This window comes from Pristis pectinata, chromosome 32 (assembly GCF_009764475.1).
Source record: "Pristis pectinata isolate sPriPec2 chromosome 32, sPriPec2.1.pri, whole genome shotgun sequence".
Taxonomy (NCBI): Eukaryota; Metazoa; Chordata; class Chondrichthyes; order Rhinopristiformes; family Pristidae; genus Pristis; species Pristis pectinata.
Genome location: NC_067436.1, coordinates 18,580,881 through 18,597,445, shown reverse-complemented (window position 1 = coordinate 18,597,445; position 16,565 = coordinate 18,580,881). Strand labels below are relative to the sequence as shown.

Sequence of the window (16,565 nt, the reverse complement as noted above, 5' to 3'; positions counted from 1 at the left end):
AGGAGACTAGAGATAACCACCTTGCTCTTCTTCAAACTGGTGCTAAGTGTGCACATGAAACAAGATTGATCATTTTTCAAAACTAATAGATTGAAGGGATTTGGAATCTCCCAATAATGACGGAAAGGCAACTTTTTGGAGACAGTTCCAGTTTAGGAGTTGTGGTTAGCGTTGGGGTCTAGCTCTTGCCTCTGCAGAGTTGAGGTGTGAGTGGGAATATTGGAGGTTTCGATTTGAGATTGGAATCTGGGTAGAACCAGATTGAGTTTGGTTGGTCACAGGCCATTGCCATGATGACTACTGCTAGGCGTGCGGCTGCCATTATGGCCCCATGCCACTAAGCGCCCGACTGGCGCTGTTTCCCACCGCCGCTGGTGGTCCGCTCCAATTGGCAGGCTGCGTGTTGGCCCCGCCTCCGGCTGCCGGGTGCTGCGAGGTTAGGGTGTCAATCATTGGGCAGGCAGCTTCCGGTATCAGGTTCGGTTGGTCGGGAGGTTGTCAGGGGCGTTTCTAACCGGGGCCTAAATGCTGAGTGAAGGCGGCAACATGGAGGCTGTGGAGAGTGAGGGCAACTTAACTCAGGGATGAAGCACCTCGGCCGTGAAGTGAGTGTTCAGTCTTCAAAACAGCTGTGGATTCAATGTGTCCTTTGATGCCAGTGAGCAATTTTTTGGAATAAATCATCTTTTAAGGGCGGGTTCAATGTTAACACTTTTTAACCATGAATTATTTTTATTTCTTAAAATTAACAGTTTTTTTGTGCCTTTAACTTGTAACTAGGACACTTGGGTGCAATGATTGGTGCTGTGTATTGGTGTCGAAGAATGGGAACTACAGGCTTTGCATGTTGCTGCATAGAGGGAGTTTGAACCTCTGATGCCATTCAGTGGTGGCTTATTAAATTGGTAAATTGTTTTATTGTTGTCACATGTACCGAGGTGCAGTGAAAAACTTTATTCTGCGTGCTATCCGTACAGCTCATTTCATCACATCAGTGCATTGAGGGAAAGTAATAACAGAATGCAGAATAAAGTGTTATGGAGAAAGTGTAGTGCAGGCAGACAATAAGGTACAAGGTCATAATGAGGTAGGTTGCGAGGTCAAGAGTCCCTTATTGTACTGGGGACTGTTCAATAGTCTTATAACAGTGGAGTAGAAGCTGTCCTTGAGCCTGGGGGTACGTACTTTCAGGCTTTTGTATCTTCTGCCAGATTGGGAGAAGAGAGAATGTCTGGGGTGGGTAGGGTCTTTGATTATTGTTGGCATTAAAAATCTACATCCAAAATGGTGCATGCCAGCCTTCCCATTTGAAGATATGGCTACCACTGTGCCTTGGAACCTCCTTGTCATTTGGGGTCTTGCATTCTGAGGGGTATTTAAGTCTGATGGTAAATTAGATGGCATTGGGCACCACTGCCTTCCTATTTGCATAGTCTTGTAGCAAGTGAAACAATCATACCTCTGCAAAGTAGTTTCGTATTGTTTGCTTCAGTTGACTTTTTGCACAGCTTGCCAGTTTTCTTTTTTTAAAAATAGAAGTGATATTCAATCTGTCGCTGTATGGTTGTGACAGGTGGTTGCAAAACTTTATGGTTTATGGCACTTGTTTTTTCTTAGGCTCTGTTTTTTTTGAAAATCTTTCACTTTGCCAACATAATTATAAACAGGAAGTGACCATCACGAAACTTCAGCTTGGCGCATGAAAACAAGGTTAAACTCACTGCAGTGTTATTGTAAGGGAAATAATTTGAATCATTTTGAATGTTGATGAAAGCTTAAATTTTTAAGCTTTGCAAGCATCTTAAACATGACTCCATAGAGGTAGGTAGTTGCATATAATTGTAAGCATTGCTAATTTAACTAGTTGACAGAAGGTTTTGATTTGCACAGAGTCTTGTTACTACATTCATTCATATAGTTGTGACTATATCAGTTACCTTCCCTTTAGGCAATGTCTTGGGGTGGAGGATGACTTGCTTCCGCTACAGTTCAATGGATTCTGAAGTGGCTAATGAGTCCTGTGTGGGATCCACAGACACTTGCTGTGGAGTTTGACGGAGCAGTTGGGTGGATTGTTGTGCACTGCTACCCCTGTTTGTTATTTGTCTCCACGTGTACCCATTGGAGTAACTTGAAATGTTTAGTGCCTACCCAAATTTTCTTCCACCATTTTCAGCAGCCTTGGGCCAGGTCTTCCCATGATTTGAGGATGTTGTGGGGTTTTCCAATAAGGGTTTGAGGACATCCTTGAAGTGTTTTCTCAGTTCTTCTGGGAATTGTGTCAGAGCTTTTGGGAGTTTGTCATATATGTAGATGTTGTGGTTTGCTCTTCAGAGCTGGTTGAGTGTGACCAGAACGTCTTTGTTCGGCCTGGAGATATTGGTTTGCCGAGCTTGCCACTGGATTTGGAGGAATTCACAGAAGAGGTGGTACTTCTCCCCTGGTGCTTTGAAGTGGCTGCTGTAGGCTTTTTATGTCTCTGACACATACAGAAGAGTGGGGATTGCTGCTCTAGGTAGACCATGAGCTTGAAGTCTTGGTTGTCTGCAAAGGAGATGGTGGTAGATTTCATCAGTGAATTCCACCCTTGTGTAGTGGGTGCTGAGATGTGCCTAATATGGATTATTACACATCTCGTGGACCCACTGCTCACAAAGGCAGAATTCACTGATCAGGGAATAGCAGGAAATCATCATGGATCTTGATTTTTAGGCAGTACTGTTGTGCGATAGAGCAAATTCATGAAGGACCTTTTGAATTCTGGATGTTTAGTGTAATGCCTGTACCTTTGTATGATCAGGTGAAGGAGTCAATGATGGTTTGGAGCTTAACCTCTGATCTTTCTGTTTATCTGAGTATTATAACTCAATAACTAGAGTAGGAGTGACTTAGTTCTGCAACAAAGGTTGAACAGCTTCCTGCTCATTCTGCAGATTAACTCCACTCAGGCAGAGACTTTGGAAGTGAAGTATTGGAGGGATGAAGTTTGAAAAGAGAGAGACAGCAATGACACTTTCTTGACTCCATTCTGCACTGGGATTGGGTCTGTGGTGGATCCATTGGTAAGAATTCTGGTCTTTTCATTGGAAGAGATAGTGGATTATGGCATTTTTGAGGACAGCCAAATTTGAGAAGAATCAATTGTTATCCATGTTGGTTGATAAAGGTTTTGGGAGGGGGGAAAAAAGTAGCCATGCATTGTGGTTGCCCCGCTTCTGACTTTTTCTTTGTTGGATTTGTTGTGTGGTGAGTATCCTGTTCATTTTGCTGTTTAAATGGCATATGCTATGGAAAAGGTTTGTCAGCTACTGGGAGGAGGCAGTTGAGGAGGATTTGTATGATGACCTCCCTGTGGCAGACAGCGGGAAGACTCATCTGTAATTACCACAACAGTGTCGTCTTTCTTGAAAATAGTCACAGTCATGGCACCTCTGAAATAACATGGTATGTACTGCCCTTCCCAGCTGAGGGCATGATTTTATATCAGATGTATGTCTCTGCATTTACTACTTCAGCACAAATTTGTCTGCACCAGAAGACTTTTTATAAGCAGCTAAGTGACCTTTTCAACCTCCTATCAGTTTAAGGTGGCACTGAGATTGGTGGATGACATGCTGTGGAATGGAGTCAAGGCCGCCTGTTTCAGAACAGTCTTGGTTGAGGAGATATTTCATAGAATCATAGAACAGTACAGCACAATACAGGCCCTTCGGCCCACAATGTTGTGCTGACCTTTAAACCTCGCCTAAGACTATCTAACCCCTTCCTCCCACATATCCCTCTATTTTAAATTCCTCCATATGCTTATCTAGCAATCTCTTGAATTTGACCCATGTACCTGCCTCCACCACTGCCCCAGGCAGTGCATTCCATGCCCCAATCACACTCTGGGTTAAAAAAAACCTCCCTCTGATATCTCCCTTGAACTTTCCACTCATTACTTTAAAGCCATGCCCTCTTGTATTGAGCATTGGTGCCCTGGGAAAGAGGAGCTGGCTATCCACTCTATCTATTCTGCTTAATATTTTGTACACCTCTATCATGTCTCCCCTCATCCTCCTCTCCAAACAGTGTTGTCCTATCTCCCTTAGTCCCTCCTCATAATGCATACTCTCTAAACCAGGCGGCATCCTGATAAATCTCCTCTGCACCCTTTCCAACGCTTCCACATCCTTCCTATAATGAGGTGACCAGAACTGGACACGGTACTCTAAGTATGGTCTAACCAGAGTTTTGTAGAGCTGCATATTTTGAAGTGCTCTTTCCAAAGGGTGGTGATGTTCTCACTATCCTTGATAAGGCCTCCTCCTTTAATCTTTCTCAGCAGAGAGGGTGCTTGGGTGTTTGGGGCCTGAGATGTCTTGACAGAACTGAGGAAACCATGTGTTTTGTGGTTGGTTGTTAACTGCTGCATCCTTTGTGCTCTTTCCACCCTTGAGGTCTCTCACTTGGATAAAGATGTGGTCTAGTAGGTGTCAGTGCCTGGATTGAGAGTGCAGCAATTTTACCTGTTTGTCCGATGAAACAGGATGGTGTTGGTTATGACAAGATCTTATTCTAAGCATTTTGTTTTTGTCAGGAGAGGGACTCTGTAGGAGTTGGCATTCCCCACTTCTTCCTTGTCATTTACACATTTCAAAAGGTTCATGCCCTTTCCAGCTCTGCAAGTGAAATTGCCAAGGAAAATCAGCTTCTTTTCCATTGGAACTCAGATTGGAATTGCTCAAGGTTGGCTGTTGCTTCAGGGTCAGGGGATATGTGGTGATGTTCATAGTTTGGTTCTGTGGTAGAGTTAGCTAAAGGCTTGTGTAGTTTGATTTCCCCACGTGGGTCATGCAAGTGAGAATCCCAGGTATAGGACAAAACCCATCCCACAGGACAACAACATAGTTGAGTGGTTTGCAATAGAGATGAGGTTAGTTATGAAATGATCCACAATTGCTTAATACTTGGATATTTCTGGAGTCCAAGATTGAGTGAGAGGAAGAGCTGTGTAATTTTAGAACCTTGGAAAATCCCATTCTCTTCTATGTCAACACTTCTTGTGCAGTACTGAAGTCCCGTGTGGATATAAAGAATTCCACTCTCAACCAACATCAATAAACTAATCATGTGGTCATTATCATTGTGGGAGCCTATTGTAAGCACATTGGCAGTGGGGTTTCCTAAATTGCAACAACAACTACAATTCAAAAGTAGTTCAATGTCTCTACAACATTTTTGATATCCTGAAGGTGTGAAAGGTACAGACCTATCTTCAGGGGAAGTTTGATTTCATCATTGAGGTGTAATAGATAGCTTTATATACACCTACCTTAACATTCTGCTGTCAGACAGTTCATGAGCTGAAATATATTAAACTAGATGGCCTGTATTATATGTAAGGCCAGAAATTGGGGTAAGAATAGTTTTTTCCCCCGCCCCCCCCCCCCCCCCCCAATTTCTCATTTTTTTTTTCTTTTTTCCCTTTTCTTTGGAGCAGACTCAATGGGTCAAATGGCCTACTTCTGCTCCCTTGTCATGTGATCTTGTGAACCTGCATGATGTAACTTGGGTGACATTGAACCTGCAGTTGCTTGAAATGAAAAAGTGTTCCATTACCTGCTAGCAAGACTCAGTTTAGTGTAGGCAAAAATAAAGGAAGCTTTTCAGGGAAGGAAGGATGGTATGATTTTTAAATCAGCACTGCATAATTTTTATATATCTAGGTCATTTTATAAGCAGCACTTCAATTATCTTGTCATTTTTTTCAATTTCTAAGATTGCAGATATTTAATGTGTTTCATAATTAGACGTTGAGAGCTCAGGTGCAATGCTGTACAGGACTGAGATCATGGATTATTTGATAAAAGATTTTTGGTCCCAAAGCACTTCAATTTTAATGACTGTAAGGGGACAGCATTTGCATTCATTCTAATGCACAAGTGGAATTTCAGCCTTGTTAGACTTATTACTGTATGGTTCGGGTATATTAAAGCAAGCTTCTTGAAACTAGATTAGAAAAATCTCATCAGGAGGACCCAGCTATGGGGAATAGCTGTACATTAATGTCTTGAACCTCTACTGCTGCAATCCTGTATTTTATTACTGTGGCTTAATTTAGGTCTAAGTATATTAATGGTCTTTTAAATTCCTTTTTTTGTGCTCACCAAGTCACAATAAAAATGAAAAGTTTTGCACTTTGGGTATCATACATCAATATCCAAGGAGTCCCAGCACATGACTCGAGTAAAACTGCTGAATTCCTCCAGCAGTTTTTTTAGATGAACACTAAAGCTCCATCTAGCGTTTGAGTTCTCACATGTCAGAGGCAGTATAAGTTGCAGGAGTAAAGCCCCTCCTAGACTGGTCCATTAAACATTCCAGGGCAGGTACAGCATAAGCTTGATGTTACATGAAGCCCCATTACATTGTCCCAACAAATACCCCCAGGATAGATTCTTCAACCAACTATCCTTTTGTCACCAGAAAGTTGATCAAAGTGGGAACAATCATACTGTCTTTACAGAAAAATGTACTTTGACCCAACTGCATAGTGTTGGCATTCATGGTCCACATAAGCTTTCTCTCGCCCTTGTCTATTTTGCCCTATGAGCATATCCTTTTGTTCCTTTCACTGTGCTTATCTAACCTCCCTATACATGCATCAGTGCTATCCAGCTGAATCACTCGTAGAACAGCACAGCACAGCACAGAACAAGCCCTTAGGCCTGTGGTGACCATGTCAATCTAACTAATCCCACCTGCCTGCACAAGGTCCATATCCCTCTATTCCTTGACTGTTCATATATCTTTTTGTTAAAAGAAAAGAGAAAATTCACTCTTAATTCTCCTCCTGTAAACTGTCTCCCCCACCCTCACCCACATTAAAGCTGTACTCTTTAGTATTTGTCATTTCCACTCTAGGAAAGACTCTTATCTCTCAACTATGCCTCTCATAATTTTATATACTTCTGTCAGGTTTCCCCTCAGCCTCCGATGCTCCTGAGAAAATAATTCAAGTTTGTCCAGACTCTTTACAGTTCATACCCTCTAATCTAGGCAACATACTAATGAATCTCTTCAGCACCCTCTCTAAAGCCTTCATATCCTTCCTGTAATGCAGCAGCCAGAACTGTACACAATACTCTAAATGTGGCCTAACCAAAGTTTTATACTGTTTCAACATGACTTCCCAACTTTTATTCTCAATGTCCTGATCGATGAAGGAAGTATGCCGTACACCACCTTCATGGTAGTAAGTAGATTCGTTCCATTATTTATGGTGCACTAGAAGGAGTGCACTGCACAGAAACAGGCCATACATCTCAATCAGCTGAGTGTAAAATTATGGCTGCTATTTTCCAGTTATATCAGATAGCTGGCTATATAAAGAGAGTGTGATGTGTACTTCCTTAGTTATTTGAGTTACAAGCATGTTGTTCCAAATGTTTCACCTCTCGCAACATGCATCAAAAAAGTTAAAACATCTTGAACTGTTTTCTTTGCTACATGCTCCTAGCTCTTACATCTCAGCATTTTGCTTTTTTTTTAAATAATTCCACATTCTTTTCATATTCCTGTTTTTCCTCTCTCCCACCAATCCAAAGTTTAGCACTGTCATTCCATTTGTTTGGATTACCACATTATCTTTCTACATTATTGTTAATTAGAGTTGAACACTGTAATCAAATGGATTGTAATGTTGGTGGCATCTTTTGATTTCCTAAAAAATAGCATAATTTATCTTTCAGAAAACCTTGCAGTGAAAGACAAAAATTAACTAAAAAAATATTTGTGTACACTTTTAGTAATCATTTCCCTTAATGCAAAGAAAGCTGCCCCATTTAAAAATAGTAGCATGACAATAAACTATTATTGATGTCCTGATATGAATAAGTTGTATGCATCTGTTTTCTTTAACTTCAAAACGTCTCATTTGCTGTATGACCATTTGTAGAATGAATATACTAAACTTCTGTCCCTGTTGTCAATTCAGTAATCAAAGGATGGTCCCATAAGAAAACCATAGTATTGCATTGTACTAAGGACCATGACCCTGGTTTATCAAGGTAAAAGAAAATAACCCGCACTTGAAAGATACATTTGGCTTCATCAGTGTAAAAGGGGCCATTGCTTACTAATAAGCGAATATACAAAGGCATTCTGTCCATGTTCCCTTCCACGTGCTAGGATGTTGGTACAAGGTTCATACACTTCACTCAGACCCAGTCTTCAACTTACCACTTGCAGAAAAAAATGCCTTCATATTTCCCAACTGCACCTGATGATGGAATGATTTGCGGTTGGCTCATTATGTTTAGATTAAAGTATTTTTCTTAAATCTTGCAGTTGTGATCTTTACACGTCATTGGGGGCTTAAAATTAAGCTGTACTGTCAGCTTGAAGAATAAAATGTTGGGATCTGGCAGTGCATCCTTAATCTTTTCTGGAATAGTATTCCATGTTGGTGTTAGCTTTCTAAATTAGCAGGTGGGAACAAATAGAAAATATGCAAAAAGATCATGAAAACTTCAAACCCAGGCAAATGAAGATTTTTTTTTTGTAAAAATGCCCGGTGTAATTGTTCTAAATACTGTTTTGATTGGATTGGCGCTTTGCATTTGTTTTTGGTGTTCCTTAGATGTCTAACAGAAGCGTATAATGGTAACCTTGCAAATTTTTCTTAAGAGACAGATACATTGCATTTCTTTAGGGACTTTCACTATTCCAGTGTCTCACAAAGCACTTCACAACCAGTGATGTACCTTTTTTAGAAATTCTGTCATTGTTGTAATGTTGGAGGTGTGACAGCCAATTGTGCACAGCAAACTTCCAGCAACAGCATAGTGATACTAACCAGAATCTATTTTCATGTTAGTTCGGGAATAAATATAGGCCCCAGGTCACCAGGAGGAACACTCTTGTTCCTCCAAAACTGTGCCTCTTGGTCATTTTAAGTTAAATGGGAGGGGTGGATAGGGATCTCAGTCTTATCTCTTGGAGGTTGTCAGCAGGTTAAGCAGTATCTGTGGAGGCAGAACTCAGCACCTGATCTAGGGTCTCTACCTGAAATGTTGACTATCCCTCTGCCTCCACCGATGCTGTCTGACCTGTTGAGTTCCACCAGCAGTTTTTTTTTGCTCCAGAGTCCAGCAACTGCAGTCTCATGTCTTCAGTTTAATGTCACTTTTGAAAGATGGCACTTTCAACAGTGCGAACCATCTCATTATTCTGTTGGAATTATCTGCCTGAATTTTGTGCTTGGGTCTCTAACACTTGAAATTGTCGCCTTCTGACTTGGATATGATGCTAAAGGTATCACAGTAGGCTCAGAAGAGAGGGTGCTGTCAGATTGTCCTTGTCTTTTAAAAGACCTGTTTATAGCTTTTCATTTATTGAATCCCCGATGTAGATAAATAGGACTAGCTGTGCAGGCACTGTGGTTAGCATGGACAAGTTGGGCCAAAGGGCCTCTTTCTATGCTCCACTGTCTTCTAGAACATAGAACATTACAGCACGGTACAGGCCCTTTGGCCTATGATGGCCTAAGATCTATCTAACCCTTCTCTCCCACATAGCCCTCCATTTTTCTATCATTCGTGTACCTATCTAAGAGTCTAATGTACATGCCAGCAGTGCATGCCACACACCCACTATATATGTATGTGTGTGTATATATATGTGTGTATATATATATATATATAAAAAAATTATCTGACATCCCCTCTATACCTTCCTCCAATTAACTTAAAATTATGCCCCCTTGTGTTAACTATTTCTGCCATGGGGAAAAAGTGACTGTCCATTCAATCTATGCCTCTTATCTTGTGCACCTCTATCAAGTCACTGCTCATCCTCCTTCATTCTAAAGGGAAAAACCCCAGCTTGCTCAACCTATCTTCATAGGATATGTTTTCCAATCCAGGCAGCATCCTGATAAATCTCCTCTGCACCCACTCTAAAGCTTCCACATCCTTCCTATAATGAGGCGACCAGAACTGAACACAATACTCCCAAGTGTGGTCTAACCAGACTTTTATAGAGTTGCAACATTACCTGGCAGCTCTTGAACTCCATACTCCAACTAATGAAGGCCAACGCACCATACGCCGCCTTAACCTTATCAACCTGCATGGCAATCTTGAGGGATCTATGGATGTGGACCCCAAGATGCCTCTGTTCCTCCACACTGCCAAGAGTCCTGCTATTAACCTTGTTCTACCTTCAAATTCAATCTTTCAAAGTGTCACTTCGCAGTTCTCTGGGTTGAACTCCATCTACCACTTCTCAGCCCAGGTTTGCATCCTATCAATGTCCTGTTGTAACCTTTTACACTATCCACAACACACCAACCTTCATGTCATCTGCAAACTTACTAACTCGCCCTTCCACATCCTCATCCAAGTCATTTATAAATCTCATAGAGCAGGGGTCCTAGAACAGATCCCTGCGGAACACCACTAGTCACCGACCTCCAGGCAGAACATTCCATCTACAACCACTCTCTGTCTTCTATGGGCGAGCCAATTCTGAATCCACACAGCCAAATTTCCCTGGATCCCATGCCTCCCAACTTTCTGAATGAGCCTTCCACAAGGAACCTTATCAAACACCTCACTAAAATCCATGTACACCACATCCACTGCTCTACCTTCTATGTGCTTTGTCACATCCTCAAAGAATTCAATCGTGCTTATGAAGCACGATCTGCCCCTCACAAAGCCATGCTGACTGTCCCAGATCAGCCTATGCTTCTCTAAATGCTCATAAATCCTGTCCCTAAGAATCTTCTCCAGTAATTTGCCTACCACTGAAGATTCACTAGTCTGTAATTCCCAGGGTTATCCCTACTCCCTTTCTTGAACAAAGGAATAACATTTGCCATCCTCCAATCATCTGGCACTACTCCTGTGGCCAGTGAGGACACAAAGATGATCGCCAAAGGTGCAGCAATCTCTTCCCTCACTTCCTGCAATAACCTTGGATGTATTCTGTCCAGCCCCAGTGACTTAACTATCCTAATGTTTTTCAAATGTTCCAGCACATCCTCTTTCCTCACATGGACGTGCTCTAGTGTAAATAAAAAACACAATGATGCTGGAGGAACTCAGCAGGCCAGGCAGCGTCAGTGGAGAAAAGCAGATGGTCAACATTTCAGGCTAGGACCCTTCTTCAAGAGTAAAGATAGGAAAAGGGGAAACCCAATATATGGGAGGGAAAAGCAGAGCAGTGATAGGTGGACAAAAGAGGGGAGGCGGGGTGGGCACAAGGTGGTGGTAAGTAGATGCAGGTAAGAGATAGTGATAGGCAGGTGTGGGGGAGGAGAAGAGAGCAGATCCACCAGGGGATGGGTCAAAGGTAAGGAGAGAGAAGGGAAAAAGGTACAAAAAGAGGCTAGGAAAGAGAAGCATGGTTGTGGGGGGGGGGGGGGGGGGTGGTTGCGGGGAAGGGATTACCTAAGTGGGAGAATTCAACATTCATGCTGTTAGGCTGCAAGGTTCCAAAATGGAAAATGAGGTGCTGTTCCTCCACTTTGTGCTTGGAGTTCTCCTGGCAGTGGAGAAGGCAGAGGACTGTCATGTCAGTGATCGTGTGGGAGGGAGAGTTGAAGTGACTTACAATGGGGAGATGCAGATCGCAGTTTCAGACAGAGCACAGGTGTTCTGCGAAATGGTCACTTAGTCTGCATTTAGTCTCTCTAATGTAGAGGAGGCCACACTTGGAACACCAAATGCAGTAGATGATGTTAGAGGTGCAGGTGACTCTCTGTATCACTGTTTGGGTCCCTGGATGGAGGTGGTGTAGGGGCAGGTGTTGCACCTATGGCAGGGGCAGTGGAAAATTCCCAGAGCAGAGAATGATGTGTTGGATATGTAGGCTGGTGGTATACTTGTTATTCAGGAGGATGGCCACGGGTACTCTGCACTACCTGCCTATTCTTCCTTCTGACAGTCACCCAGCTATGTGAGTGACTGCCTCCCTGTAGCTCTTATCTAGGAACTCCTTGTTCTCCCCTAGGAGCTGAAGGTCATCCAGCTGCAGCTCCAGTTCCTCAACAGACTGTAAGGATCTGCAGCTGAATGCACCTCGGTATCCCAGAACTCCCACATCTCACGAGATGAACACACCACTGGCCCTGGAACCACTGTAACTACTCTAGTCTGGCACTAAAGGAAAAATCAAAAAGAAACTTGGCTTAGCCTCTACTTGTCAAAGCCTCAGTTCCCCACTCTAATACTAGTCTACTCTCTCAATGGCTGCTTTGCTTGACCCTATCTTTTTTATTGGCTGCTGTTAATTAGCCAATCAACTATTAACAATTTGCAAATGTGCCTCTTTTAAATTCCTGAAAGGTGAAACACACAAGCACTGAGACTTGCCTCTTTCCAAAGCTCCTGCTCCAATTCTCTGGGCTCCTGTCCCAACAGGCATTGAAATAAAAGAATGAAGTAACAACAGTGTATGGGATTAAACTTTATTCTCCCCACTCCACAATATTGCAATTGGGTGCTGTAAGGTAACAGATCATTGTGCTAACACCCTGTACAAGCCACACTCTCCCTGTAGGTGTCTCTTGCTGCTGAGAGTGCAATTGACATTAAGTCTGAATGCTCAAAAACTAATATTAAAAGTTCTTTATCTTTTGATTTGAAGCAATAATCTCTAACCTGCAAAAACAAACAATTGCTTCATTATCAACTGCAAATACTGTTTGAATTTTATCTGGTAACCTCATTCAGAGTTCTGAGAAATGTGGAAAAAATTATGGGTTGTTCTTCTGTGGCCTCTACTTTTGTGCTTTTTATCTTGCATTTAGACTCCAATGTAGGTTAGTCATTTTTACATTTCTTCTGAACAAATAGTGGCAGATGTGGACAATCAATGTACAAATGGAAACTAAGGATTCTCCAGTATGTTAGAGGTAATCAGGGACCGATTAATAATCATATAACAATGCACTGTTATTCATAAACATTTGAAAGTGTTATCACAGAGGTACACTCTGCCACCCTAGAAGCATCATTTGACTTTAACATCCTAAGTAAAATTTCTCTACAATCACATCAGAGCAGTCCCTCTCTATGACATAAGGAGTTTGTATGTTCTCCCCGTTTCTGCGTGGGTTTCCTCTGGGTGCTCCAGTTTCCTCCCACATTCCAAAGACGTATGGGTTAGGAGCTGTGGGTATGCTATGTTGGTGCTGGAAGAGGGGCGACACTTGTGGGCTGCCCCCAGCACATTTGAAGTAATGCAAAAAGACACACTTCACTGTTTTGATGTATATGTGACTAATAAATAAATATCTTGTCTTATGATTGTGCTTTTGGGGCCTAATTGAAACCAGCATTGAATAGGGCAGCCCAGTGGCACAGCTAGAAGAGCTGCTACATCACAGCTCCAATGACCTGGGTTCAATCCTGATCTACAGTGCTGTCTGTGTGGAATTTGCACGTTCTACCTTTGACTGAGTGGGTTTCCTTGCACATCCCAAAGATTTGGATTAATTGGTCACTAAATTGCCCCTATTGTTAGGTGAGTGGAAGAATCTGGGGGGGAGAGACGATGGGAGAAGTAGGATTAGTGTATTGGGTGCTTGATAGTTTGGTGTACACGCATACGATGGATTGGAGGGCCTGTTTTTGCATTGCGTTACCCTACCCTACACTAGGGAACATGATGTTAGTCTTAGATTATCTAGGAATGCTTGCACTAAAGAATGTGTTAAAGTCTTGTTGTAGTTTTGTGTTAAGCAGCTGCCATATTTTAGCTGTGTCATCATCTGTAGCTTATGGTATTGTGTTACGTGTGTCACAGTAAAAACTGTCCTGGCATGGAATGTCTCTCAGGATCACTATACTTGAAACTGAAGTGCTTGCTAAGTAAGTTCAACTGTCCCTAGAATTTGAGCAAAATTTTGCAAAATTTGCTTTGTGATTATAGCTATAAATAAGTGTCAGATTCCAACACTGAAATTTGTAACACTGAGATTTTTCCTGCTGAGCTTTTGGCAATGCATCAAGTGACTGACTGTTTAATCCACTTGTAGGTCACACTTAGTTTAAAGAGAAAGCCGGTGGCAGTCTTCAGCTGCTTATTCTACTGTGGTTGTTTAATCAAGAGGAAACATAAATAAGTCCTTGAAGGGCAGTCATTCTGCTTGGTGACTGAGAGACCTTTTAACAATCAACTGTAGGCCCCAGTATTTGAGTGTCTTCCCAGCAATGACTTTCAAAGCAGCATGCAGTTTGGTAATGTGTCTCATTAACTAGGAATGTGTTTCTTTTCTGTTATCTGCAGTAATCGAAGTAGAATTAGAAAAAAACAGAACTAATATTTGCAAGGAGAAGGCAGGATTAGCACTTTGGGGTGACCTTTCTATTGTAGGAAATATTTCAAACAAGTGTGAATTGTGATTTTATAGTAGAACCTTCATTATTTGGGATTTTAGTTTAACTTTCAATAAAACTTATTTTAAGGTGGAGGGATGGGGTTGGTGTAGTGTGTAGAGCACCATCGAGTCTATTTTCTAATGTAGATTAGAACAAACTGATGTGCAGGGGATTATATTTGAACCATTAATCTGTTGCTGTGTATTTCAAAGGATACTTATTTCAGATCTGTTTTTCACATTTTTGTCTAAAGTAACTGACGTTATTTTGTATTTTCAGTTAGTATGCCTTTTTATTTTTCTGACTGAGTTAGTGTGGAGGTGTGTAATATGCTGTTCATTTATCTCCCTGTTAATCTATTGAAGCACTAAAACTACATTCTGAATTGCTTGTGATATTTTGCATTTTCTGTTTCTGGATTCTTTTTGTCACAGACTTCTGTTGACAAACAGCACTTTATATTATCATTGCAGTGAAATCTGCATTTTTAAATAAAGTTACAATATTGGAAATGTATATAAGGCAGGTTGATTTCTGCTGTGAACTGGGCCTTTACTTGTTTGGCACCTGCAAGGAAACCAAACAGGTTAATGTTTATGGTAAATACACTGCAGAGGTTTCTAATGGCTTGTGTTTTAGTATAATGTGCAAAAGAATTCTTAATATTGTACAAGTAGTTGACTATTAATTTGATCCTGTTCTATCTTGAGAAAAGACTGAGGGCTGGTTTAACAATAGTCTTTAAAATTATGAATGTTTGATGGGAGTTAATAAAGAGAAAATGTCTCCACTTGTGGGGAAGAGCATAACTAGAGACCATCAGTATTAGGTGGTCACCAAGAAATTCAATAGGGAATTTAGAAGAAACTCATTTACAAAATAAGTGGAGAGAATTTGGAACTTTTTCCTGTAGAAAGTGATTGGAGAATAGTATGGGTGCATTTTAAAAAGGGGCTGGATAAGTATGAGAGTCACATAAAGCTGATAGATTTGGGTAATGTAAGATGGGAAGAGGCTTGAATGGAAAATAATTACTGGCATGTACTGTTGGACTGAATGGCCTGCTTCTGTGCTGTATGTCCTGTGTGTGTAAAGCTCAGCCCTAAACTTGGTTGGTCCTGCCTACATTAAAAAAATTTCCAGCAGATATTCTCGGGAATTGGCTAATTATTAATTGTGTATCTTTATACTGTGAGAGTGAACTTTGCCATTAAAGTAGCACTTTATCTTTATGATTCTTGGCAATGGAAATGAATCAGTAATTCTTACGCAGATAACGCAGATAATGACCCCTCTATTAAAACCAGGTGGCTACCTTTGCAATTGTCTGACTATGGTGCTTTTGTTTGCTGTTTTAGCATAGTATGCAGGAGCCAATTTATCATTGTTAATTGGCTCAAGGAGCTTTCGGTCAAGAACTAAATAAAGAAAATAGCAAAAAAGTTCAAAAAACATACTTGGAATGTCCAGATCTTTTTAAAAATGCATTTCATAATATGTAATAATTATAGAACCAAAATTGGCCTTTCAACCCAATGGGTCAATGCTTGGATTTCAAGTCTTATCTCTTTTCATGTTAGCATTATTCTGTTCCAACCTTGCGTTGTGGATCTTGGAACTGACTGACAGGTAGAGAAGGTCCCACCTGTCCCTAATTTGAATCACTGAAAGTTAATGTGCAAGCTCATCAAGCAATTCAGGAGGTAAGCAGTATGCTGGCCTTTATTGCAAGATAACTTGAGCACAAGAGTTGGATGTCTTGCTCCAATTATATAGGGCCACTGTATCAGGAATATTGTGTGCAGATCTAGTCTCCCTATCTAAGGTAGCATATGCTTGCAGTAGAGGGAGTGCAGTGAAGATTCACCAGGTTGATTGCTAGGATGGTGGGTTTGTTGTATGAGGAGAAATTAAGCAGGCTGGTCCTATATCGTCTTGAGTTTAGAAGATTGAGAGGTAATCTCATTGAAACCATATAAAAAGGATGATGTGGAGTTGGTATACCCCACTGGCTGGGGTGTCTGGAACTTGGGATCATCATCTCAAAATAAAGCTTTAACCATTCAGGTGGAGAAGACAAGAAATTTCTTCACCCAGAGACTAGATATGACTAAAAGTTGAGAAGTTGCACCATCTTGGATGTTTGGGCAATAGAAATAATATTCCCAGTTCAGTTTATGCACTTTGTTTAAT

At 41.3% G+C, this 16,565-nt stretch overlaps 1 protein-coding gene across 11 annotated transcripts in view; it reads left to right on the top strand.

Moving 5' to 3' along the window:
- The first annotated feature begins 521 nt into the window (after positions 1 to 521).
- The window catches only part of ppip5k1a (diphosphoinositol pentakisphosphate kinase 1a), a 125,251-nt gene continuing 109,207 nt past the window's right edge, over positions 522 to 16,565 (top strand). For 7 of the 11 annotated variants that reach the window (XM_052042404.1, XM_052042401.1, XM_052042398.1 and 4 more), the window contains exon 1: positions 522 to 605. The gene's annotated coding sequence lies outside the window, so the exon portion shown is untranslated. Of the gene's footprint in view, positions 659 to 16,565 lie in introns of all 11 variants that reach the window. The other 4 variants (XM_052042402.1, XM_052042399.1, XM_052042405.1 and 1 more) reach the window with 3 other exon arrangements.